At 43.3% G+C, this 20,986-nt stretch overlaps 1 pseudogene; it reads left to right on the forward strand.

The window, feature by feature from the left end:
* Positions 1–1,327: 1,327 nt before the first annotated feature.
* Positions 1,328–20,635, forward strand: LOC149268262 (uncharacterized; annotated as a pseudogene).
* Positions 20,636–20,986: the final 351 nt, after the last annotated feature.

Raw genomic sequence — 20,986 nt, forward strand, 5'->3', positions numbered from 1 at the left:
AATCAGAAATATTCGTTGCTATCTGGAGGGCTACAGGTTCGACGTAGAGAGACTCCATAGAGAGTCCTACGGGCAGGATCGCTCTGAACGTGGTGGCCGATGTACTGTCTCGCCAACCCTTGGAGAGCTGCCAACAAGCGGTGGAGGTCCGCCCCTCTTGTAAATGGATAGCGCGGATGTGCGAGAGCATCGCCAGAGAACCAGAGGAGTTTAGAGACTACGTGGAGAAAACGGGTATCGGAAGGATGACGTATATTTATATACGGAGCCGATAGCAGTATTGTGCGCTGACCTTGTGGGCCCCTTGCCTCGGTCGAAGCGTGGGAATACGATGCTCTTTCACGATGCGTTCGCCAAACGGATGGAGTTAGTGCCACTCAAGAAGGCTACTGCCACTCTGCTGCAAACGGCTTTCCAAGAGCATATTGGGCAAATTCGAGGTACCCAAATGTTCGTGCGCGACAATAATGTGCAGTTCAAGAGTAGGAGCTTCCGCTCGTTCATCAAATCCTTGAGAGTGGAGCTACAATATACGGCCCCGTACGCGCCGCAGAAAAATCCCACAGAAAGGAAGAACCGGACCGTCAAGACGATGATATCGCAATACGTCAGGGGTCACCAAAGTTCATGGGATGAGTTGCTGCCAGAAATAACGCTGGCTTCCAGCAAGGCGGACTCTCGGGGTTCAACCCGGCGTTCCTGATGCTAGGGCGGGAGCCGCGACTGCCGGCGGCCCTGTATGACGAGGCTATAGCCGGATCAGCGACGGAGAAGCTTTACCCAGACGCCAAGAATGACAGGATGAGGGAAGTATTCGCGATCGCTCGCAATAACCTGCAGTGGGCCTCGAAGGATCAAGGGCGTTATTATAATCTGCGCAGACGCGAATAGAGGCCGAAGTCAGGTTCGTCAGTCCTGTTGAGGCAGCATCAGTTGTCCAACGCGGCGGACGGCTTCGCAGCGAAACTGGCGCCGAAGTACGACGGCCCTTTCAGGATCGTTACCTTCATCTCCCCCAACATCGTGCGGCTTGCCAAACGCGGCGAACGCAAAAGAAGAGTAGCTAACATCTCCCGACTCAAGCCATTCCACCATGAGGGCGATAAAAGCGAAGAAGAGCCGGATGAAAGCCAAGGGACCATCGACGGGCAGCTCCAAAACACTGACGGCGACACACCTCAGTCTAACAACACCCTTTCCCAACCTCAAACCCATTGTACAACCCCCCCGTAGTATCTCGTAAAAGTTGCGATACTAGCCAGTAGTTTGAGAACCAGTATCCTAGGAAGCGTATCACTTAATGCTTGGGTTTTCAGATTCAACAACAATGGAGAACGAGATCATTGTCATTAGCAGTAAAGACGAGAGGGAGGAAGAAGAGACGGCACACGTGGAAGACGTGAGCGACACCGACACCGAGCCGTTCCCCGGAACGGGATACGAAAGGCGAGGCGACCCGAGGATGGGCCGGGAGTACTACCGGCCTCGTGAGGAGCGACCCCCACCCAGATTCAGACATACAATCCATCGATCCTCAATCAATATCGCCGAAAGGCTAGATGGATATACGTGGAGATACCCCAGTCGCGAGGGGCGCCGCCGTATGTGGAGGAGCCACAATCTTTCCCACCGCCGCCAGCTATATCAGGGCTGGAGGTGTGTGCCGCCCCCCAGAGCGAAGACGAGGAAGGAGGGCTGTGTCCGACCCCATTGTCGGAAGAAGGGAGGAAGAAAACGGAGTCAACTGAGGACTAGTCCCCGTCGCGGGGGCGGGGTGGCGGCAGGAATGCAGTCCCTCCGTCGTGCCTCCCGCCCCGGAGACCGCGGCGTGGGACGAAAGGCAACGACCCCTATCGTTGTGGACGCGGCGGAGCAAGAAGGAGAGAGCATGGGCCGCACACTTCGAGACCAGCGACGAGGAAAACGGAGCGCGTCCCCCACTCCGACGCCGTTTCAGGCGGAGTCTGTCAGGGAGCCCAGTCAACAAGATACCAAGGGATTTGGCGGGTGTGGCGGAAAAGTTGCGTCAACTTGGAGAGGGACGAAGGACGGCGAGCCTATGGCCCAGAACAGGGAACACACGAGCCACAGGAAATGCCGAGCACCACGCCGGGGCCGGAGGAAGATGAGGCCAAACTGCTGGCCGACATGGCCGACATCCTGGACGGCTGGGAGCCAAATCTTTTTGAAATCCTCATTGGGGACAGACGGACAGAGCGAAATCGACTCAGCTCGTCGCACTGATCAAGAATATATATACTTTACGCCTCCTTCTGCCTGTTACATACATTTAACAAAACCATTATACTCTAATTTCCCATTGAAAATGGGTTCAGGATATACAAAAAAAAACACTGCAGCGAGTTTATATAGAACTAAAAGACCAGAAGTAAGAAAACTCTTGTTGAGAGTGCTCGACTAGATACTACCTTGAGCCCAACTAATAAAAAAATACAAAACTCATTTAATAAAACATAAAAATATTTTGAAACAATTAAAACAATTAACATAAGTTGCACCGCTCGGGATCCGGAAGCCGCTTTTGCAAAACTGAAATAGATTCACTGCTGCAGCGCCATCTAGCAAAACTAAACCAAACTAACTGCTGATGTGATTCTAAGAATCTGCTAGAAAATATAAACGATATATATAAATTAAAAACGCACATTTAGTATTTCAATTTCAGTGTATTTAAATAATATAATAAATATAAATTAAATAGAAAATAAATATAAACTAAATAGAAAACTCATTTATCAAAATATAAAAATATTTCGAAACAATTAAAAAAATTGACTTCAATTGCACCGATCAGGATTCGAACCGCGTCTTCTCGATCGAACGTTATGCCGCCACTCACTACGCCACCTCACTTTTGAAAGCTGCGCTGTACCCTAACTGCAAAGTTTGAATGCTCAAAAAATGTGAAAATTCCAGGGTATTTTTCGATATGCCACGCTCAAAGAAGGCGTAAAAATTATATTTGGGGTCATCGATAGAGGAGGTTACTGGTAACTTAACTATCTAAATTTGAAGCTTCTAGCTATTATACTTTAGGAGATATCAGCTCTTGCGGTTTGCCATGCCCCCTGTGGGCGGACATATACCCGACAAAGCTTTGTAGTCTTGGGTGGTAAGCCCGAGTATATATACAAAATTTGAGGTCTCTGGCATCAATAGTGTCCAAAATATAGCAGAATTTAAAAAATCACTATATCTTCAGGTCCAATTTGCCACGCCCCTAATGCACGTAAAATAATAAATTTGTCTTTAGACTTTATAGAATCATAACATTAGCTGACGTGCAAAATTTCAGCGCTCTAGCTGTAAAACTCTTTGAGATACAGTTTTAACCGATTTGCCACGCCCCCAATGGGCGGAGATATATCCGCCATAGCTCGTGATCTTGAGTGATCGACGCGGACCTACATACCAAATTTTAGCTTTCTAGCTCTTCAAGTAACATGATTTCTGACATATCGGAAAACAGGATGATCTATCGAATTTTAAAAGCAAACTCGACATCCGCGCTGTATATACGGTCATTTAAAAACAAGTAAGAAGGCTCTAGTCGAGGCTGCTCAACTAGGAGATACCCTGAACCTTTAATCTGATATTCTAATCTTCTGCACTTCTTTTCGACACACATACATACACACGCACGTAGTAGAACGCGCTCTGCTAACTGCGCAGTAAGCAGCGACTGCGCTTGGGCTGCGCTGTAGTATGGGCAACATTATAAGAACTTATTTGTTGAATAATTTAATTTCTAGACGTACAATCTTAATGAAACTTTCGGGGCGTAATCATATGGTGAAAATGTGTGTACATTTTAAAGCACACGTCTCTAGTACTTTAAATACGCCTTTTAGAAAGGGGGTGGGGGGTAAATTTATATAATCGAAATTATATAAAATACATATAAGTCTACATTTAAAATTTGAAGGCCCTAGCTCTAAAGGCGTAGGAGATATAATTAAATAACTAGCTTTCGATAAGGTTTTTGATCGATAATAAAATATCGGGACGACCGTTCATACATACGGACGGAAGGACAGACAGACGAACAGGGCCGTCGCCCTGATCAAGAATATATATACTTTGTGGGGTCTGCCACGCCTTCTTCTGCCTGTTACATACTTTTAACGAAACCATTATACCCTGATTTCCCATCTTCCATGGGTTCAGGGTATACAAATCAAGTCTCTAGCTCTTATATCTTCGGAAATCGACGCGTTCAAACATACGCACAGACGGACAGACAGACAGACGGACAGAGCCAAAACGACTCAGCTCGTCGCCCTGATCAAGAATATATATACTTTGTGGGATCTACCACACCTCCTTCTGCCTGTTACATACATATCAACAAAACCATTATACCTGATTTCCCATTGAAAATGGGTTCAGGGTATAAAAATGGGGCGAGCTACCTCTGCGACAAATTCGGTGGGTCCAGGGGCCGACAAGCGAAAGGTACGAACAAAACACAAATAAATAAAGAAAAAATTTGCCGGAAAGCGAAAGGCATGAACAAAACACAAATAAGTAAAGAAAAAATTTGCAAATGTGATAAATAAAGCCCTGCGATCGGTTCAAATGGTTCAGGACTTGGCGAGAGGTAGCTTGCTCGGCATACTCAGAGAAAACCGCAAGGTGCAAAAGAGTTGCCGAGTGGGTTGTGTGGCTCCCGTACCTTAGTAGGCGTACGCCACAAGAGACACTACGGTCCACCGCACCCAGTGCCGAGTAAATGAAAAACAAAAACATGTAAGAAGGCTCTAGTCGAGACTGCTCGACTGGGAGATACCCTGAGCCCTCTAATCTGATATTCTAATCAGTCTGCACTTCTTTTCAACACACATACATAAACACGCACGTATTAGAACGCGCTCTACTAACTGCGCAGTAAGCAGCGACTGCGCTTGGGCTGCGCTCTAGTGTGGGCAACATTATAAGAATATATTTGTTGAATAATTTAATTTCTAGACGTACAACCTTTCAGAGCATAATCATATGGTGAAAATGTATGTACATTCCAAAGCACACGTCTCTAGTACTTGAAATACACCTTTTACAAAGGTGATGGTGAGGGGGTGGATCGAAATTATATAAAATTCATATTAGTCTACGTTTAAAATTTGCAAGCTCTAGCTCTAAAGATGTAGGAGATATAATTAAATAACTGAATTAAAAATTTCAAGTCCCTAGCTCTTATATCTTCTGAGATCGACGCGTTCATACATACGGACGAACGGACGGACGGACAAGGCCAAATCGACTCAGCTCGTCGCCCTGATCAAGAATATATATACTTTGTGGGGTCTGCCACGCCTCCTTGAACTCCTCCCTGAACCCTTCGAGCAACTGACATTTCAATAATTATTCGCATATGCACACATACAGGCATACGCACGCACGCATAAACACGCAATGGCTGCAGTGTTGGCTTACTATGGGAATTTAATTGTTTAATTACTTTTTTTGTGGATGGACTATATTCATGAAACTCTCAGATCATAAACATATCATAGATATACATGTATTTGCCAAAGCACAAGTCCCTAATATTTGAAATACGCCTTTAATAAATGTGAAGGTGAGGGGGTGAATTAGAGGTGGGGAGTAAATTTTAATAAATTGTATAAATGCATATCAATATACATTTCAGAATTTGGAGACTGTAGCTCCAAAGATGTAGGAGATATAATGTTTTAACTGATTTTCTATTTATTTATTTAAAAAATTGAAGTCTCTAGCTCTTATATCTTCTGAAATCGACGCGTTCATACATACGGACAGACAGACGGACAGGGCCATATCGACTCAGCCTTTGTGGGGTCTGCCACGCCTCCTTCTGGCTGGTACATACATTTCAACAAAACCATTATACCCTGATTTCCCATTGAATATGGGTTCTAGTGGCTCTAGTCGAGACTGCTCGACTACGAGATCATATGAACCCTTCGAACAATAGCTATTTCAATCATTTTTGCGTCTTTCTACTTACACAAGACACACACACAAACACACACACACATACATACATGCACACAAGCACCCACTCATAAGCACGCATTAATTGTTTAATAACTTTTCTTATGGACATACGATCCTCATGAAACTTTCAGATTATGATTATAACATGGATATGCATACATTTACCAAAGCACAAGTCCCTAGTATTTGAAATACGCTTTTTAAAAATATGTTTGTGAGGGGGTGGATATAGGAGTAGGGGGTAAATTTAAACAAAAGCCGAAATTGTATAAATTGCATTTAAGTGTACATTAAAAATTTGGAAAGTAGCTTTAAGGTTGCAGGAGATATAATTATATAACTGATTTTCGATAAGGTTTTTTATCGATAAAAAATATCGGGAGTAGTTATCAATTTTTAAAACAAAACTCGATATCCGCGTGGTATACATCGACATATTACAACAAGTAAGAAAGCTCTAGTCGAGACTGCTCGACTACGAGATCCCCTGAACCCTTGGAGCAATAGATATTTCAATAATTTTTCGCGTCTTTCAGCTTACACAAGAAACACGCACACACACACACGCACGTACGCACACACAGGCATACATACACACGCACGCATACAGACACAAACGCATACACACACTCACATACACACACACATACACATACACAAACACATACACACACATACACAAACACATACACACATAAGCACCCACGCATAAACACGCATGGGCGGCGCTTACTATGAGAACTTAATTGCTTAATAACTTTTTTTGTGAACGTACGATCTTCATGAAACTTTCAGATTGTGATTATTACATGGATATGCATGTAACTGCCAAAGAACAAGTCTCTAGTATTTGAAATACGCTTTTTACAAAAGTGAGGGTGAGGGGGTGAATTTTGAGGTGGGGGGTACATTTTAACAAAAATCGAAATTGTATAAATTGCATGTAAGCATACATTAGACTCTAGCAATAAAGGTGTAGAAGATATAATTTTATAACTGGTTTTCGATAAGGTTTTTTATCGATAAAAAAAGATCGGGGTGAGTTATCGATTTTTAATGATAAACTTGATATGCGCGCTGTAATTACGGACATTTAAAAAAAAAATTGAAGTCTCTAGCTCTTATATCTTCTGAAATCGACGCGTTCATACATACGGACAGACGGACAGACGGACGGACGGACAGACGGACAGACAGACGGACAGGGCCAAATCAACTCAGCTCGTCGCCCTGATCAAGAATATATATACTTTGTGGGGTCTGCCACGCCTCCTTCTGCCTGTTACATACATTTCAACAAAACCATTATACCCTAATTTCCCATTGAAAATGGGTTCAGGGTATAAAAATTGAGATCTCTAGCTCTTGTATCTTCACCGCGTTCAAACATACTGACAGACGGATAGGGCTAAATCGACTCAACTCGTCGCCCTGATCAGGAATATATATACTTTGTGGGGTCTGCCACGCCTTCTTCTGCCTGTTACATACATTTACCAAAACCATTATACCCTGATTTCCCGTTGAAAATGGATTCAGGGTATAAAAAATGAAAAATTTGACAAGAAGAAAATATACACTTGGACAAGAGTCCGTCAGAAATGTTACAACAACTGCACACAATATTGTGACTTGAATCGAAATTAAAAAGAATTTTTTATCTCTCTTCCTGCAGAATTCTTTTATTGCTGCTGTGAGTCGAGGCACGGAGTGTCCTGTAACAACAAATCCATACGCTAACACAACAACACAATTAGTAAACTGAAAATGGGTGAGTGAAGCGTTTTACAATTCTCAAAAAACAAAGAAGCTAAAAAAAACTTGAGTTGCATTTGAAATCGTTTGTTGCCCTTGTTATCTTCCTTTATTTTAATTGAACAGATAAATAATAAATACTAGGTTAAGAAGAAGAATCATAAATAACAGCTTATTGGCGTATATTTTCATCAAATTTTTTAACATCGATATTGTGAGTTGGCGATTGAGTGAGAAGCATGGAGGAAATAAAAGAGACCTTGAGCAATTTTAGCGATGACTTGAATTCCCTCCTAGGACAACTGTCTGCAATCAAAGAAGAACTCAAAGGAGTCAGAGGTAGGTTGAAGGTATTAGAAACCGAGCGAGAGGAACGTAATCCTACTGTTCCGTTGTCCGCCCCATTGACACGGCCTCGTAACGAACACGAGCTGCGGGAGATTTCGACCTTGCCGGACAGTGTGAAAGAGCTCCAATTGTTTGAGGGTGACTCTGATAGGTATTTGTCTTGGCTTAGTAGGGCCCAAGCTATTCTCGATGATTATCAAATCATCAGGGATAAGCCGTTGTACAGGTCAATTGTGTTGCACATTTGACAGAAGATACGAGGAGCGCCGACTTGGTTCTGGTATCCTATAGTGTCAGGAATGACGACTGGGAGGAAGCAAAGCGAGTTCTAGCTTTACAGATAAAAGAGACTTGCCCACCCTAGAGTACCAGATGAGTCAGTTGACAAAAGGTAGTGACAGTTTGGATCAATTCTATATGGAAATAAGTACCCACTTTTCTTTAATTCTGAACAATTTAAAAAACGCTGGCCATGGTCCGGAAGTCGTGAAAGCTTTAATAGAGACCTACAGAAATCGCTCATTGGACGTCTTCGTAAGGGGGTTGAATGGAGATCTGGCTAAAATCTTGGTTATTCGCAAACCTAAAGACCTGCCCGAAGCCTATGACATTTGCCTCGCTCTTCAAAATTTCACTTTTAAGAGTAACAGTAACCAGAGCTCCTACGCGAGCAGATTTCCCGGATCTCATCCTGGGTATCGAGTCGGAATCATGCTCAGGTACTCGGTACCAATCCCCATCAGCCGGTCCCTCACCAGGTGGGCGGCTTCCCGAAGGAGAACTATTTTGGGTTCAACAGCGGTCCCATCTATGCCCCAATACCGATGGGACCGAGGCCGGCGATTAAAATGGAATCGAACTTGTCAGGTCAATCTCGCGGATCCGGCAACGGTGGTCAAAAAGCGGACAACGCCGGCTTTAAGAGGAGCCCTAGTGGTTCCTCTAATTTCAACCCCTTCCGCAAAGATCGAAGGGTTGTATCATTTGGAGGCAATCCCCTCTTCTGACACTACTCAGGCTGAATTCGACCTTAGCCAGAATGATGAATCATCATACTGTGAGACACGGGAAGAATTAGCTTCAGCAGAAGAAGGCGAAACAGTTAGAGACGAGAATTTTATGACAAATGCCTCCCTAGCGTACCATACATAGAATATGGTACTCCAGCTGGGGTTAAATTGAAACAAGAATTTCATAAGCCCCAGAATAGCTGATGGATGCACCCCCATCGCGGTTCCGTTTGAAATCCAATCAGTCGCTGGGAAAATAGACATTTCATATTGCGTTTCAGGGAAATTTTTCTTTCCCGTGGCCAATTCAGCGACTCTTACCTTTTATGTCCTACCAGGGCTAGAATCTTTTGACGGAATCATAGGATACGACACAATGAAGGAATTAAAAGCGTTGATTGACAGGGAACATGACTGCTTAGTAATATCTCCCCGAATCACGGATATCTGACGCGTTTCCGTTACCGGACATTACTTCGACCTTGTCTAGCTTAGGAAAAGCGAAATATTTCACTACTCTCCATTTGACCTCGGGCTTCCATCAGATTCACATGAAATCTGATATCCCGAAGATAGCTTTCTCAACCTTGAACGGTAAGTACGTCTTCCTTTCGGGTTGAAAAATGCTCCCGCTATTTTCCAAAGTATGATTAATGATGTGCTGAAAGAACACATCGGGAAGATTTGTTACGTTTATATAGATGACATCATAGTCTTATGCAGCGATTACGATAGCCATTGGAAGAACCTTCGCGCCGCATTCGAGAAACTGAAGCGTGCCAGGCTTCGAGTAAACCTCGAAGAAACTCGATTCCTCTCTACCCAAGCTGAATTCTTAGCATACGTTGTTACCTACAACGGAATTAGGGCAAATGAGAAAAAAAGTCGAAGCTATCATGAAAATGAAGCCCCCCACGAACGTGAAGGAGTTTAAGAGTTTCCTAGGCATGACATCTTACTACAGAAAATGTATCCGTAATTACGCGAAGATTGCCAAACCTCTGACAAATCTCACACGAGGAGAATTTTCCTAGATTAAGAGCAGTCAATCGAGGAACATGCCAATTACTCTAGATGAAGAAGGCTTGGAAGCTTTTGATAGCTTGAAAAAGATCGTTTCTTCATCCGAGATTCTGGCGTTCCCTGATTTCTCAAAACCGTTCCACTTGACGACTGACGCATCCAACTACGTTATTGGAGCTGTCTTGTCGCAGGTTGACACCGGAACGGATCGACCCATTGCGTACAATTCTCGTTCGCTAAACCGAACAGAAGAGAACTACGCAACCAACGAAAAGGAAATGCTGGCGATCGTCTGGGCATTAGACAATCTCCGAGCGTATCTTTACGGTGCCGGGTCGATTAAAATATACACGGATCATCATTCCCTTACTTTTGCCAAACCAGGGAAATCTAACGTAGTCGCTGATGCTCTCTCACGCACGACAGCTTATTTGAACCACTTAGAGCCAGAATCAGTGGCAGCTACGGACGAACACACAGATTCTGCCGCCACCGTACACAGCGCCTTGCAAGACGCATCCGACCTCATACCACATATCGAAGCCCCCATCAATGTCTTTAGAAATCAGTTAATTTTCGAACCAAATAGGACTATTTTTGCGAACACCCACATGATGGCTATGCACGACATCGTACACCTATCGGAAACTCTTCAGCGCCGAGCTTGTCAGACTTGCTGAATCGATGGCTGAAGCCGACTCTAATTAATGGTATCATGATACCAGAAGGTTATTTACAGGCCCTTCAGGACTGGTACATTGAAACTCTTAGGGTATACAGAATACGGGTGGCGCAGCGCTTTGTAGACTGTCTGAGTTTGTGTTCACCCAACAATCTACAATCGACAATCGTCATAACTCATCGTAAGCAAATTAAGATATTAGGTAAAATAGTTATCTGCAATACCAGACAACTAGTAAATAACCCATCACTATCGCAAGGTATAAATGTTGGGCTATCCGTTATAAGATAGCCTTTTTCAGACCGTAATAAAACCTTTTATATTGTTAATGCCAGATGCCATTAACAAGAATTGCTCCTCCCGCACCACACAATGTTATGTTGTTAACAGCATTCTGTTAATAACATCACCCAGTTCTCCACTGGTTCGCGGTACTTAGCGCCCCGCTGGGGACTTCGTCTCGCGACTACTTGTCACTTGCCTATCCTGGCATACATACATATATTTAACACCATTATACGAGCTGAACAGCTACCATCCTACAAATAAAGACGAGGAAATTACCACCCGGTCTTTTTACTTATCGGCGACGCCACCACTCCAACATTTGGTCCTTCGAGCCGGAGTATTCATCCACCTTCACACCAGCATTCCATCGGCCGTCGAGATAAGTACCCCATTCTTGTCTAGAGTAGTACATACATATATATATGCATAAGTACACTGGCACCTCTCATCCGCCTTCTCTTGTATATATGTACATATGTATGTATGTACTAAATTAGCAATATTTCGACTACATGCCTATATGTATATATTCTTATATATATAGAGATACATATGTATTAAGCTGTGCTTAAATCCGATTAGTATTTATTAACACGAAAAGAACAATATCCTTTGTTGATCGTTTATTAATTTATTTCCATATTCTGCCTTTTCATCCATCCGCACATACATATGTACTCATATAGTACATAACTAGACGCCGGCTGCAGAGACATATGTATGTATATATGTATACATACATATATACATGCTCCTCGCTTAACTATTAAATAAAACACAATATCCTTTGTTATTTTTAATAGTTTTATTTTGCAATTTAATAATTAATCCTCCAAGCATAATTATTTCTACTTGTTTTATTTATCTATTTGCTAATTGTTTGTCCGCTTTCTTCTGTTTGTACGAACATACGCTCATACATACATACACATCCATGTATGCACATATGACAACATATGGCGTACAAATAGCCCAGCAACACAATTAACATATATGTACACATTTACAAAATAATAAACTTAAATTGTTAAATTGGTTGTTTTGTTTTGTGTCCAAGCAGCTGAGATCGTCACTAGTATCGATAACATTTTCAATAACTATCACCGGCCGCCACAATTTCTGACGATAGTTGTGTCACGATCAGTATTTATCGTATTTAAAAGAGCCATTGTAAAGCAAAATATAAAGCCACCCTTTTAATTATTAAATTTATCCTAATTACAATAATTAATTACAAAGTCGAATTTCAAATTAAGAATTTGGTTATTTAATTTATCCTAATTAAATAAATAAAACTTTTTTGCCTCTTCTTCTTTGTTTTCGCTTTACTTGCTTAACAAGGCAATAATTCTTTTCCAATTTGCTCTACGTTCAGTTGACAACTTTCTTGCTCTTGTCAACTGAATTACTTTGCTCTTTGAGTGAATTTCTGTCTCCATATCAGAAATTTCCAGCAGCTAACTTCTAGTTAGCATCCATGTCTGATCGTTCGGGTCGAGCGCAACTTAGTGTACCAGTTTCGCGTCTGATCAAGCGCAGTGCCTCTGCATCACCCATTCCGTCCGGGAAACCGCAGACAAGCAGCACTTTCAAGCGTCCGGTCGTCACCCGATCCAGTATAAAGCCCGCAAGTCCGTCTAAAATGTCGTTGTCTGACTTCATCTCGGCTGCGGATAGGCTCATCAAGTTTGAGTCGCGCATCGACGGTCCCGGAGACTCTAATGCCACCCAGGCGGCTCAGCTCCGGGCCTTCGAGATCCGTCGAGATCGGGTCAAGGCATTGTGGGATGATGCTGAGCAGCAATATAAGGTCTGTGCCAGAGCATTGAGCCAAGGGGCGAGCAGTGGCGAAGTTGAAGCCACGGAGGCCAAATTCGACAACTGCTACACTGTCTACGAGCGGTGTACGACCCATCTGGGTGTACAGATCGACGCACTTTCCGCATCGAGTACACCGCCCGCTCCTATGTCCGCTCCTTTCGCCACGTCTGAAAGCTGTCGCCTTCCACCCGTTGACATGGAAGTATTCCACGGACTACTTGCGCTGGCCAACATTCCGCGATCTTTTTACTGCGATCTACATAAACAATCCGTGTTTAACTCCGGTGGAAAAGCTATTCCACCTTAATTCGAAAACAGCAGGCGATGCAAACGCACTAGTCGCAGAGTATCCTCTCACAAACGACGGCTTTGCATCGGCTTGGGTCTCTTTGTGTGATCGGTTTGAGAATAAGCGGCTGTTAGTCAACAGCCAGCTTAAAACTCTTCTCAACCTTTCCAAGATCACCAAGGAGTCAGGCTCGGCTCTCAAAGAGTTGCATAGCACTATGCACAGATGTGTCACGGCAATCGAGCATGCTCAGATATCCACTGAAAGTTGGGATTGCATTCTTGTGTTCCTGTGCACTTCAAATTTGCCGGAACAAACTCGATCTCTCTGGGAGCATTCATTGACACGAAAAACAGAAATCCCAGCCTGGCAGGACGTCAGTCACTTCCTTAGCGAGCGCGCTCGTGCTCTTGAAGCTATGGAAGGTGACCGTTCTGTTCCAAAATTCCGAACTCAATTCCGAGATCTGCGAACCCTGCCCTTCTCGAACGACTGAACTCGTTCAGAACGCAAGTGGACACAATCGACACAAGGTGCGATCTGTGTTCAAGAGAGAATCATCCAATCCGATTCTGCCATCAGTTTCTCCAACTATCCATTCATGAACGAGAAACTTACATAAAATCGAAGAAGCTTTGTCTAAACTGTTTCGCTAAAGGTCACCAGTTACGAGAGTGTACCAGTACTCACAACTGTTTCACGTGCAATGGTCGACATAATACCCTACTTCATAGGGACAATACTCTTCGGACCGCTGCCGCCTCCGCAACAGCTATAGCTCCGACTCGTGCTCCAGTTATGTCCAACGTCCAAACGTATCTAGCTGCCAACACGCGAGGTGTCCTCCTCGGCACGGCGGTGATTAATATATGCCATTTCGGCGCAACTTATCCCGCCCGTGCTTTAGTCGACTCAGGGTCCGAAGCGACTTTCATTTCTGAGCGACTGTTCCGAAAAATCAAGTTGCCCTTCAAGTCCGTGCATACTCAGGTCTCCGGCCTGAATCAAGCAGTGACAGCTGAGGCACACAAGGTATGCAACTTTGATATTGGCTCTCCGTTGAAGCCGAGAATGCGAATCAAGGCTTCTGCTCTCGTCGTTCCAAATCTGGCTGGTAACATCCCTTCGTCTCCAGTTCCGCAACTCTTGTTAAACGAACTTCCGAAAGTTCAGCTAGCTGACCCCGAGTTTTACAAGAGTGCGGAAATTGATGTCCTGATAGGCGCGGATATCCTTCCGACTATCATTCAGGGAGGTTATCACCCTAATATTTGTGGGCTTCTTATAGGTCTGGAGACTGTTTTCGGTTGGGTACTGACAGGCCCACTTTCACAGATGATACCAGGAACGGTCTCCTCCTTCACAACTCAGGTTTCTGTTTCGGAAGAGGCGAAACTTGAGTCTCCGCCAACCGTATCATCTGACGAAGCTCTTCCATTCCGAGCTCCAAACAGCACCACTCCGTCCAGCACTGAATGACAGCCTGAATACTATTCTTCATTCAGGCCCATCATTTCAACCCGATCCTCGTCCTCCTTGTGCTGTCAAACTAACCTCCATGTTGTGTTCTAACGAGCAAGTAATTCTACCTCCAACTCATTCGATCTTCCAGATAAAGACGCCGTCATCAGAAAGCAGCAAGCCACGCGGTACCAATTCCTTCCAGTGCCGCGTGTGCCCAGGAGCCCACGGTCTCCGGAATTGCCAGCGTTTTCTGGGCCTTTCAGGGGAGAAGCGGATGCGTGCGGTACTTACACATAAGTACTGTACGAACTGCTTGGCTCACGAGCACTCCGGGCAATCCTGCCGAAGCAAGGGACGTTGCAAAACGTGTGGCCAGAATCACCACACGCTCCTGCATCTCCAGGGATCAGCACGTCTCTCCGTCTCGACTCCTAAACAGGCGGTCACAGCAAGAGGTCTCCAGCTTGGACACGACGTCTTAATTTGCAATCCTTGTAAGGGGGGGGGAGTATGTTAATACCGGATCCCATTAACAAGAATTGCTCCTCCCGCACCACACAATGTTATGTTGTTAACAGCATTCTGTTAATAACATCACCCAGTTCTCCTACTGGTTCGCGGTACTTAGCGCCCCGCTGGGGACTTCGCCCACTTGTCACTTGCCTATCCTGACATACATACATATATTTAACACCATTATACGAGCTGAACAGCTACCATCCTACAAATAAAGACGAGGAAATTACCACCCGGTCTTTTTACTTATCGGCGACGCCACCACTCCAACATATATGTTTATTTAGGTTTATTGAATAAGTACAAATCCATAATCATAATCTTGTATTGATACGTACCACCGAAAAAATAGTATATAAGGCCGTTACTTTCATACAATAAAGTAGTAAGAAAATAGCACTTGAAAATAGAGCAACGAGTCTCGTCTTTCACTATTTGATACTCATCTCCGTTGTTCAACTGGTTCAAGTACTTGTTGCGACGCCCGTAGTCACTGGTTCTGTACTAGAGGCTTACAATTAAACACAAATACAACTGCCTAGTCTTGGTTTTGTACCAATGTCTAATAGATACTCAACATTTTGGTGACCCCGACGTGAAGGAAGACGAATCTTTAGAAATCATAGCGTTCATATGGCGAACCCTATTTCTAAATCAACCGGTAGACTTGGTCAACTTAACGACCAACATCTTCATAACCAAACAAAAATTTGAACGAGCCCTAAGCCCTTCAGAAACAGCACGTTCGGACTTGATACCTCTCCAAATGCTGCAGCTGCCCAAACTCAAGTACAGCTACCAAAGGTATCCATACCACAATTCGACGGATGCTATTTAAAATGGCAACAATTTCATGATTTATTCACTAAAATGATTCATGAGTCAACAATGCCAACAGTACAAAAAATGTGGTACTTAAATTCAAACCTCTCTGGAGATGCTGAAAGACTGGTTAGACACTTGGATCTAACAGAGTCCAACTATGAAACTGCCTGGACGATACTGAAGGAGCGTTTTGATAACAAGCGAGTCCTGACTACAACGACTCTACACAAACTTTTGGATCAACCGCCAGTGACAAACGATCATCATCAATAAAGAGCAATCCATTAAGGACACAAGAAAACTACAACCCATCAAGGAATTCTTAGACTTCTTAGAACAAAGATTCTTGGCATTGGAAGCGATAGGAGGGAAACAATACGTTCCTAAAGAAAAGCAAAGGATATGCGCGTCTGCCTCAACAGAAAAGAGTAAAGGCTGTCAATTCTGTGATTCAGCAGAACATAGAATTTATCGATGTGACAAGTTCGCGTCGAAATCTGGAGACGCACGTTTAAAATGGGCACTAAACCAAAAACTGTGCCTAAACTGTCTGTGGCCCAATCATATGGCAAAATCATGCTTCCTACGCAATTGCATGAAGTGCAACAAAAAACATAATATGTTGCTACACCTGTAGATGACGTCAAAATAACTGCCGCAGCACATAGTACAATAAATAATTATGTGCTACTCGCCACTGCTCGAGTCGAAGTGCATGGAAATAACGGCCAATGTGGAAGTTTCAGAGCACTCCTGGATTCAGGCTCTCAGATAAACATGATCTCTGAAAGACCTGTAAAAACATTATCACTTGCAGTCAAAAACTCAACCATGCGAATCGAAGGCATTGAAGGAAACCCAAGTTCAATGAAATCCAGAGTCAATGTTCTCATAAAATCTCAAAATGGAAGTTACACGAGTAGAGGCGTTCGTGTTACCACATTTTGTGGCGGATCAACCAAACCACAAAATAGACAACATATCTTGGGTACCAAGCAACATACCACTGGCAGACCCAACCTTTGCGAAACCTGGAAAGATTGACTTACTACTCGGAGCCGAACATTATTTCGAGCTCATACTACCGGAGCAAATCAAAAGGAGCCCAAAATTACCTATGATGCAAAACTCTAAACTAGGCTGGACAATAGCTGGAAGAGTTAACAGATCAACTTCGACAGTCGCCACATGCTCTGTAGCAACTACAGCTGATGACCCAACTAATCTATTGGAACGATTTTGGAAACTGGATAATCTAGAAACAACACAACCCTATCGGACACCAGCAGAGTCCCACTGTGAAACACATGTTAAAGAGAATGTACAAAGGGCAGTTGACGGAAAATTGATAGTAAAATTACCTTATTCTGAAGATGTGTCCGAACTGGGAGAGTACCGGGAGTTAGATATAAGACGTTTCTTAGCATTGGAAAAAAGATTGTGCCGTGATCCAGACCTACCAGCACCTACCGACTACACCTTCGAAAATGGTGTCCTAACCATGACCAGATCCTCGCGGGAATCTCTAAGGAAGATACAACACAAATGGTGAAATCGGATAATACGGAAGACAACAGTATTAAGACATTGGGCCTTACATGGAGTCCGAAATCTGACAGCCTTCATGGACGAGCTGAAGCGGCAAAAGCAACGAAAATCACAAAAAGAGGGGTATGCTCTGAATTGGCAAAAATATTTGACCCTCTAGGAATCTTTGCCCCTGTTGTGGTATATATATGCAACAACTATGGGAATCAAAAATTGGATGGGACGAGGAGTTATCGCCAAGCCTTCAACAAGATTAGAGAATATACCGAGATGATCTACGAAAGGACCTTAATATGAAGAGTAGCTGCAATTCAGCATATTTATGGACAGATTCAAGAATTGTACTATTATGGATAAATTCCCAATCATCAAGTGTGGAAACTTTTGTCGCAAATAGAGTTGCAAAAATCCAGGAATTGACTATAGCAACTCAGTGGCGTCAAATCTCCTCACAAAACAACGCTGCAGATATACTGTCACGAGGAACATTAGCGAAGAATCTGGATTCAACGACCTTGTGGCTACACGGGCCATTATTCCTTCATGGATCACCATCAAAATGGCCAAAGCCGTTCGTCAAAATGCCCAGCGCTAACGACACATTGGGAAGAAAGGGACACCAAAGGGCTGTAGCAGCTCCTGTGGCAAAAACATGTGATGTAATCTATTCAATCAATCACAATAATTCCATCCGAAGACTACAACGCATTATAGCATATATAATGCGGCTACGACACCCAAACAAAAATGGTAATACACTCACACATGAGGAGTTGGAACGTGCCAGGATTGTTATATAACGCAAGATCCAACAGGTAGATTTCCCTCAGGAGTTGACGAACATCACAAAACATGGAGTAGTAGACAGCAAAAGCAACCTCAAATCTGTGACACCGTTTCTAGACAAGGATAACATCATACGAGTGGGCGGTAGGATTGAAAAATCAGCTCTATTATTTGATGAAAAACATCCGATATTGTTACCAAATAATGACTCAATTGTCAAATCTCTGTTACGAGAACTCCACATAGACAACATGCACTGTAGACCACAAGCACTACTTTGACTGACTACTGACAAATTCATTGCGGCCTTAAAGCGATTTATGGGACGCCGTGGAAATTGCCAAACACTACACTGCGACAATGCTACAAACTTTGTGGGCGCCAACAACAAATTTAAAGAGCTAGAAGACGCAATCTACAGCGACAAGGCAAAAGACAGTATATTAGCCGAATGCCAAAAAACAAATTTAAAATTCCACTTTATTTCTCCTCGAGCACCACACTTTGGCGGACTCTGGGAAGCAGCAGTTAAGTCAGCAAAACACTTACTGTTGAAAAATGTATCGACCGCTTCATAAACGTATGATGAACTTGAAACCGTTGTCATTGAGATAGAGGCAATACTTAACTCTCGCCCAATAACTTGATGTCAACCGATCCAAATGATCTTGCTGCACTAACACCTGGACACTTTCTGATTGGAGAACCGCTAACAGCTCAAGCCCATGACGCAGAAAGGGGAGACGGAAGGTCGCTTGGACAAAGATTAGAGTTAATTCAACATTTGAAGCATACGTTCTGGACTCGATGGTCACAGGAATACCTCCACGAACTTCAGCAACGTACAAAATGGACGAGATCAAAGGTAAACGTATCAGAAGGAATGTTGGTACTCATCAAAGAGGACAACGTACCAATCTAAGCCTGGTATCTACTACGAACGAATCGGATCAGCTCGACTGGCAGTTGCAGATTGGACCATCATTGCTTATTACGATCTGGAACCATATTGGAATGAAATGAAAACCTTCTCTAAAGGGACGAACAGCATAAAGAAATTATGTGCCGACATAAGTTTCACAGTTCCATGCCAGAGCGTGTATCAGCATTTCAAGCATGTGGAGAACGAATTATTAGCTGAAAATGAGCTTCTACAAGCAAGACCTAAAAGAGCGCCACTGGATATAATTGGAAACATAGCGAGCAGTTTATTCGGGGTTTTGGATTCAACATATGCAAAGGAAATTTCCGAAACGATTTTAAAGGTGAAACAAAACGAAGACTATTTGGTATCAGTCTTAAAAAATCAAACCTCCTTTGTGGATTCCACATTCAACGTATTAAAACGTGACGAAGCCACAATTGAAAGACGTCTAAATAACATGGAAGACCAACTTAACGCCATGATTACAGATAGGGCCCAACATAATCTGTTTCATTGGTATATATCTCTGACAACGCAACTAACATTAACGGCAGCAAACCTTCAACGAATGCAAACATAAATTATAAAAGTACTGACGGATGTTCGACACAACACAATTAGTCCATTGTTACTATCGCCAAGCCAACTGCGAGATCAATTAGAACAAATGCAGGATCATTTAAAAATAGGACAACAAGTACCTAGTACGAATGGAAATGTACTCCAGTCACATAAAATGATGCAAGCCGAAGGAGCCATTGTAAACAGGTGTTCAAAATAACATTGCCACTTATATCCACACAGATACTGGAATTGTACAACTTGATACCTATTCCAGTGGTATCCTCCCGAGAAATCATAGGATGCGTACCACTAATCGCCGTTAATTATCATCGTGATGAATTTCTGAGCCTTACACATGAAGAATTCAGACTGTTAATGCCAGATCTCATTAACAAGAATTGCTCCTCTCGCACCACACAATGTTATGTTATTAACAGCATTCTGTTAATAACATAACCCAGTTCTCCTACTGGTTCGCGGTACCACTGACCAGAGAACACATAGACTAGACATGTAGAACAAATTTTTCTACAGCAGAAAATGTTAAGTTGGTCGACCACTATACTTCGTATTTGCTCGGCTCGGTCGCTGGAGGTTCGAGCAGTGAAAATATTGGACGACAAAAACAGTGCGCTGCAAGCGCTCAACCGAAATGGTGCTATTCTTATATGAAGCCCGACTATGCGCTTTTGTCCTACTCTCTCTCTCTCTCTATCTCTCTCTATGGTCGCTCAAATCACCGAACTCAGCAGCGCACAAAAATTGAAATTTGTTGGCGACGATCCCAGCTCTTTCCTTTTGAGTGAAGGGTATACCGAAATCATAAAAGCGTTTGTCACGCTCATGCAAACAAAATGTAAGCGTTTCGATGGTTATTCGTGGGAAGGGTAGGAAAGCGTTGATACGCATAAAGAATATGATTTCGCGACGGGCAAGCATACACACACTTGCAGTCTCTGGAAACATGTGTGAGCATTTGTGGCCTGTGTGCGTAACTTTTGCTGCCTGAGCAAATTGTAATGCCCAAAATTTACCGTTGATTGGCCTTTGAGGGAGCACATACATTTGCATACATATGTGTATATATGTATGAGATGGGATAATAATTGCCTGGCGATTCAGTAGTTTGTAAATTTTGTATT

The sequence above is a fragment of the Drosophila arizonae genome, chromosome X (assembly GCF_054131065.1).
Source record: "Drosophila arizonae isolate 15081-1271.41 chromosome X, UAZ_ARI_1.0, whole genome shotgun sequence".
NCBI classification, from domain to species: Eukaryota; Metazoa; Arthropoda; class Insecta; order Diptera; family Drosophilidae; genus Drosophila; species Drosophila arizonae.